Here is a 7,071-nt window from a genome sequence, read left to right as displayed (position 1 = left end):
TGCTGGTTCTAGGGGAAATATTCACTTCAGATTTGGGGAGTGACTCAGCCCAAGGGTGAGGGTGGCTGTCCCTCAAAGTGTTTCTGCCTGTGTCTCCTAGATTACACTCTCTTCCTGCTACTCTGGTCCTCTCCACTCTCCCCATCCCCCACAGCCCTGGCTGAGTGGTTGTGAAAGAGGTTTTATGCACAGTCCCTTTAAGAAGAATCCTGGGTCTGAGAAATCTGTCTTTTTCTCACAAGCAGTATCCTGACTTGTTTCACAGCTAAATACTATCCATACATTTCTTCTAAGCTATGGATCTGCAGGCTGGGGCTTTGTTTCTGGGGCCCAGGGCCCTCCCCTCTCCGCTAAACTCACTTCCCTCCACATGAGTCTCTCTGGGCTGCCATTCACTCCTTGGAGCTGGGCAGCCCTCTCCACAATTCTGCTTTTCCTACCAGTGTCTGTGTGGCTTCTTCAGTGTTCCTTGGTTAAAGAGTCCTCTTAGTTTAGTCCAAAGTTGGTTTTTCCAGATGATGGTTCTTAAAATTAAGTTGAAATCCACTTTGGTTCTGGGAGGTGGAAGTTGGTACGTCCACCTACTCCATCACCACTTGCTACCTCAAGATTGTTCTTGTTTCTTAAGTTAGGCGTTTCTTATATGAACTTCCCTCTCAGAAGTGCTTTTGCAGCATCCCATAGGTTTTGGCATGTAGTGATTCCATTTCTATTTGTGTCAAGATATTTTTTTTTTCCTGAAGCTGGAAATGGGGAGAGACAGTCAGACAGACTCCCACATGCGCCCGACCGGGATCCACCCGGCATGCTCACCAGGGGCGACGCTCTGCCCACCAGGGGGCGATGCTCTGCCCCTCCGGGGTGTCCCTGTGCCGCAACCAGAGCCACTCTAGCACCTGGGGCAGAGGCCAAGGAGCCATCCCAAGCGCCCGGGCCATCTTTGCTCCAATGGAGCCTTGGCTGCGGGAGGGGAAGAGAGAGACAGAGAGGAAGGAGGGGTGGCGGGGGTGGAGAGGCAAATGGGCGCTTCTCCTATGTGCCCTGGCCGGGAATCAAACCCGTGTCCCCCACACGTTAGGCCAACGCTCTACCACTGAGCCAACTGGCCAGGGCCTTGTGTCAAGATATTTTTAATGTGCATTTTGACTTCTTTTTGACCCATTGGTTGTTTAGGATTGTGTTTTTAATATATACATATTTCTGAAATTTTCAGCTTTGCTCCTGTTAACTGATTTTTAGTTTATTATTGTGGTTAGGAAAGGTAAATGGTACAATTCTAATATTATTTTTCAAACCAGCAATGTCAGCATTCCAGGTTGAAGCTTTATCTACTGCACTACTACAGGACCGGTTTTTGAATGTTTTTGTTTTTGTTTTTTTAAAATAGATTTATTAAATTTAATGCAGTGAGATCGATAAATCAGGGTACATATGTTAAGAGAAAACATCTCCAGATTATTTTGACATTTGATTGTGCTGTATACCTCTCCTCCAAAGTCAAATTGTCTTCTGTCACCTACTATCTAATTTTCTTTGTGCCCCTCTCCTCCCCCAACCCCTCTCTCCTTCCTTGCCCCATCCCCCCTTCTCCCACCCTCCACCCCCATTGCCATCACATTCTTGTTCATGTCTCTGAGTTTCATTTTTATGTCCCACCTATGTATGGATTCATATAGTTCTTAGATTTTTTCTCATTTATTTATCTCACTCCATATAATGTTACCAAGGTCCATCCATGTTATTATAAATGACCAGATGCCATCATTTCTTATGGCAGAGTAGTATTCCATAGTATATATGTACCAAAGTTTTTTATCCACTCGTCCTCTGATGGACACTTAGGCTGTTTCAAGATCTTCGCTATTGTGAACAATGCTGACATAAACATGGGGGTGCATTTCTTCTTTTCATACAGTGCTATGGTGTTCTTGGGGTATATTCCTAACAGTGGGATAGCTGGGTCAAAAGACAGTTAGATTTTTAATTTCTTGAGGAATCTCCATACTGTTTTTCACAGTGGCTGCACCAGTCTGCATTCCCACCAGCAGTGCAGGAGGGTACCCTTTTCTCCACATCCTCGCCAGCACTTATTCTGTGTTGTTTTGTTGATGAGCGCCATTCTGATTGGTGTGAGGTGACATCTCATTGTGGTTTTAATTTGCAATTCTCTAATAATTAGTGATGTTGAGCATTTTTTCATATGCCTATTGGCCATCTGTATGTCCTCTTTGGAGAAGTGTCTATTCATTCCTTTTGCCCATTTTTTGTCTGGATTTTTTGTCTTTCTGGTGTTGAGTTTTACAAGTTCTTTATAAATTTTAGTTATTAACCCCTTATCAGACGTATTGTCAAATATGTTCTCCCATTGTGTAGTTTGTCTTTTTATTCTGTTCTTGTTGTCTTTAGCTGTGAAAAAGCTTTTTAGTTTGATATAGTCCCACTTGTTTATCCTGTCTTTTATCTCACTTCCCTGTGGAGATAAATCAGCAAATATATTGCTCTGAGAGATGTCAGAGAGCTTACTGCCTATGTTTTCTTCTAATATGCCTATAGTTTTAAGGCTTACATTTAAGTCTTCTATCCATTTTGAGTTTATTTTTGTGAATGATGTAAGTTGGTGATCTAGTTTCATTTTTTTGCAAGTAGCTGTCCAATTTTCCCAACACCATTTTTTAAAGAGGTTGTCTTTACTCCATTGTATTTCCTTACCTCCTTTGTCAAATATCAGTTGTCCATAGAACTGTGGGTTTATTTCTGGGTTTTCTGTTCTGTTCCATTGATCTATATACCTGTTCTTATGCCAGTTCCAGGCTGTTTTGAATACAATGGCCTTGTAGTATAACTTGATATTAGGAAGTGTGATACCTCCCACTTTATTCTTCCTTTTAAGATTGCTGAGGCTATTCATGTTCTTCTTTGGTTCCATACAAATTTTTGGAATATGTGTTCTATATCTTTGAAGTAAGTCATTGGTATTTTAATTGGTTTTGCATTGAATTTATAAATTGCTTTGGGTAATATAGACATTTTAATGATGTTTATTCTTCTTAACCATGAGCACGGTATATGCTTCCACTTGTTTGTATCCTCCTTGATTTCTTTTATCAATGCTTTGTAATTTTCCGAGTACAAGTCTTTAGTCTCCTTGGTTAAGTTTACTCCTAGGTACTTTAGTTTTTTGGTTGTAATTGTGAACGGGATTGTTTCCTTAATTTCTGTTTCTGTCTGTTCATTGTTGGCGTATAAAAATGCCAGTTTTCTGAGTATTGATTTTATACCCTGACACTTTGCTTAATTCATTTACCAGGTCCAGGAGTTTTTTGACTTAGACTTTAGGGTTTTCTATGTACAATATCATATCATCTGCAAATAATGATAGTTTTACTTCTTCTTTTCCAACTTGAATGCCTTTTATTTCTTCTTTTGTCTGATTGCTGTGACTAGGACTTCCAGGACTATGTTAAATAAGAGTAGTGAAAGGGGGCACCCCTGCCGTGTTCCTGATCTTAAGGGTATTGCTTTTAATTTTTGCCCATTGAGTATGATGTTGGCTGTAGGTTTGTCATAGATAGCTTTTATCACGTTGAGGTATGTTCCCTGTATTCCCACTTTGCTGAGAGTTTTGATCATGAAAGGGTGCTGGATTTTATCAAATGCTTTTTCTGCATCTATTGAAATTATCATATGGTTTTTCTCCTTCTTTTTGTTTATGTGATGAATCACATTGATTGATTTGCGAATATTGTACCAGCCTTGCCTCCCCAGAATAAATCCCACTTGATCATGGTGTATGATTTTTTCCATATATTGTTGGATCCAGTTTGCTAATATTTTGTTGAGGATTTTAGTATCTATGTTCATCCTTACAATCATTAGTTTGAACTCCGCATCTGAAAGTTTGATTATTTCCATATCACTCAGTTCATCTCCTGAAGGTATCTCTTGTGGTTTCATTTGGATTGCACTTTTTTGTCTTCTCATTGTGTTTGGGTGTTTTATTTGTAGAATTGGTTTAGGCTTGGTGTTGGCTGCCTCCAGTTTTCAGTCGTGTTATTTCTAGGTCTTCTTGGGGTTGGTATCACCTATTATTTGTAATCCACTTTCAGATTAGGGCAGCTTTGAAGTCTTGATTTGTTTTTCTTAACAGGTGATAGTCTTGTTTATTGATCTCAGCAGGGGGCTTCCTGAAAGTGTATCCAGGAATGCGATGGGTGTAACCTGATACCCTGAAGGCCTCTTCAGCTAACTAATCTCTCTGGGGGCAGGGTGTTTTCTCAGCTTCAGTAGGGGGAAGTGTATCTCAGATCTCCATGGAGACCCTAGTTACTGCCTCTCCTCCCCACTTTTTGTTTTCAGCTGTGTCTTGTTGCGCTGATTGGAGCTGAAGAGATGTCCAGAGATCTATGATCTGGAAGCAATTCAGTACTGTTTTGTGGAAGGTTTAGTCCCTTCCCAGCTATGGCTGCCTCCAGCACGGATGAGTCACCTTTTTTAGTTCGTTTCCTGCATTCCTTAGCCCCTCACAGTCTGTCCCTCTCCCTGTCCTTTCCACTTGGGAGATAAGCTGGTCTTTTCAACACACCTCGCTTCGTGGTCACCAGGCAAGTGGCTGTGAGCCCTATTTTCTGCTCTTTTCCCTTGGGTGAGATCCCCTCTGGGCTCTCATTCTCCCCCCTTCCCCTCCGTTCCTGTAAGCAGAGGAGACTCAGGTGCTCCCAACCAGGTTTGTTGTGGCTTCTTCTTTGTTCCTTGGTTTTTGAGAGCTGTTCTTGTAGTCCAGAGTTGGTTTTTCACACTGATTTTTCCTAAATTTATTTGTATTCCTGTTTGGTGGTGAGAGCTGGGCGTCTGTGCGTTCGCCTACTCCACTGCCATCTTCCCATTTCCTGTTTTTGTTTTTTAATTGTTCATTTAGAGAGGAGACAGAAGGAGAGACAAGAGAGAGATTGCAATATTATTAAATTTGTTTAGACTTGGGCCAGGAGAAGGAGATGCCATCTGACATATCAGCAGCTAGAGGTGATCTTGAGGGACAGTGGCTATGTTGCTCACTGTGAGCCAGTTCCTTAACCAGGCAGGCAGCCCTGGGGCATGGCACCATGAAGCTATACATTATGAACATTCTCTACAAAGTCAAGCACAAGGTGGTGCTGCTCAAAACTACCTAAGATATGTCATCCTTTAGCTTCTTCTATTTGTCCAGTGTTCAAAAATTCACAGCCTTCACTAGTCAGCTGATTGTGGTGTGTTTAGCAAGAGGAAGCAGAGTTTCTGTCAAAGAACAAAAATATCTGGGTCATGTCCATGTGAGAAATGACAGTCTTGCAGGAGTGATCATTACTAACAGCTGGTACTCATCCTGGGTGATTTTCACCTTACTGGTGAAGGTGCTGGATAATTTTTCCAAACAGTTCAGAAGGATCAAGTGGGCAGTTGGATCCCCTGCTACCATCCAGTATGCAGCCCTGGATGGCTACCTTAGTACATACCAGAATCCCTGAGAAGTTGAACTCACGAGTAAAGTGCATATTGAAATAAATGAGACCCAAATCATTCTATATAACACCATGGAGTCTCTGTTAGAACAAGGCGGCCCTGGCCGGTTTGCTCCAGTGGTAGAGCATCGGCCTGGCGTGTGGGAGTCCCAGGTTCAATTCCCGGCCAGGGCACACAGGAGAAGCACCCATCTGCTTCTCCACCCCTCCCCCTCTCCGTCCTCTCTGTCTCTCTCTTCCCCTCCCACAGCCAAGGCTCCATTGGACCAAAGTTGGCCCAGGTGCTGAGGATGGCTCTGTGGCCTCTGCCTCAGGTTTTAGAGTGGCTTTGGTCGCAACAGAGCAACGCCCCAGATGGGCAGAGCATCGCCCCCTGGTGGGCAGGCCAGGTGGATCCCGGTTGGGCACATACGGGAGTCTATCTGACTGCCTCCCCATTTACAACTTCATAAAAATACAATAAAGCCCCACAAAAAACCAAAAAACAAACAAACAAACAAAAAGAACAAGGCAAGAAGATAGATGATCTGGTGTCCAAATCCAAAGTGCTAGGAATACATTCTAAAGCATTCTACAAAATGTCTGGAAACAAAACTTTGCAGTCATGTGATGACAACCAACAGAGGACCCTATGTTGTAAACTCACCTTTATTCACATCAGAACTACAGCTTTGTGAGAAGTAGAGCTGCCATGTAAAGACCTGGATTGGGAAAGACTGTTATCTTTTACCTTGGAGCTACTGGGAGGAATGGAGGGCTTGGGAAAGGGACCTGGGCTGAGGCATGTTTAAATTCACATGTTCATTAGTTTTGAAAAGATAATTTGAGGTTCCCAGAAGTGTGTTTTTGGGCGAAATAAAAACAAACTGTCAGTTTCTCTTGCAGATGCCAATGGGCTCATCTCTATCCCTGGGACAGTCCTGGGCCCTTGACTCTCTTAACACTCTACTAAAGGGTGTGGACTTGATCCAAAAGGCTGGGGGTGAGGGTGGCAGAACACATACTTGATTCTTTTGTGAAAGCCCCCAAGGCCACTAGATGGTGAAGGTAAGCAGGGCATGAGCCAACACTTCAGGAACAAGGCTGTGATGAGACAGTCACTAGGATTCACAGATTCTGGACATGGTTTGTATTTCTGGTGAGATTGGTTTCCATGAAGTTCTACAGGAAGCCTGGGAGGTATTTGGATGGGGGCAGGAACACCTGCCCTGACTTGCAGTTTGGCTTTGAATGTCTGGATCACAGTCTTATGCTTCTCTGGTAACAAGATTGTCTTGGCAACATCGTAGCAAGTGGCCTTTCCTGTGGCAACAACAGTAGGTGCCAGATGACCCAAGGACTCCTAACATCCTGCTTCCCACCTGTGGTCTGAGCCAGTGCCACCCTCCCAGAAGCCTGACTCCCTTGAAAGAACATGGCTGTTTCTTTCACCCAGCAGAAAGATAGCCATCCCTGGAAACAAGTCTGGACCAGCTGACGGCCCAGGACGTTCCAGGTCCTTCTTGGCCTGTCTGGGCTCTCAGGTACTACTGCCATGTTCCAAACTGCCTCCTCATAACCTGATTTGTGGCCTGCG

General features: G+C 43.4%; 1 pseudogene; it reads left to right on the top strand.

Annotated features, from left to right (window-relative positions):
- Positions 1-5,099: 5,099 nt before the first annotated feature.
- LOC136386354 (synaptobrevin homolog YKT6 pseudogene) lies at positions 5,100-6,172 on the top strand (annotated as a pseudogene).
- Positions 6,173-7,071: the final 899 nt, after the last annotated feature.

Source organism: Saccopteryx leptura, chromosome X (assembly GCF_036850995.1).
Source record: "Saccopteryx leptura isolate mSacLep1 chromosome X, mSacLep1_pri_phased_curated, whole genome shotgun sequence".
In the NCBI taxonomy this organism is placed as follows: Eukaryota; Metazoa; Chordata; class Mammalia; order Chiroptera; family Emballonuridae; genus Saccopteryx; species Saccopteryx leptura.
This window is presented reverse-complemented; position numbering and strand designations above follow the sequence as displayed.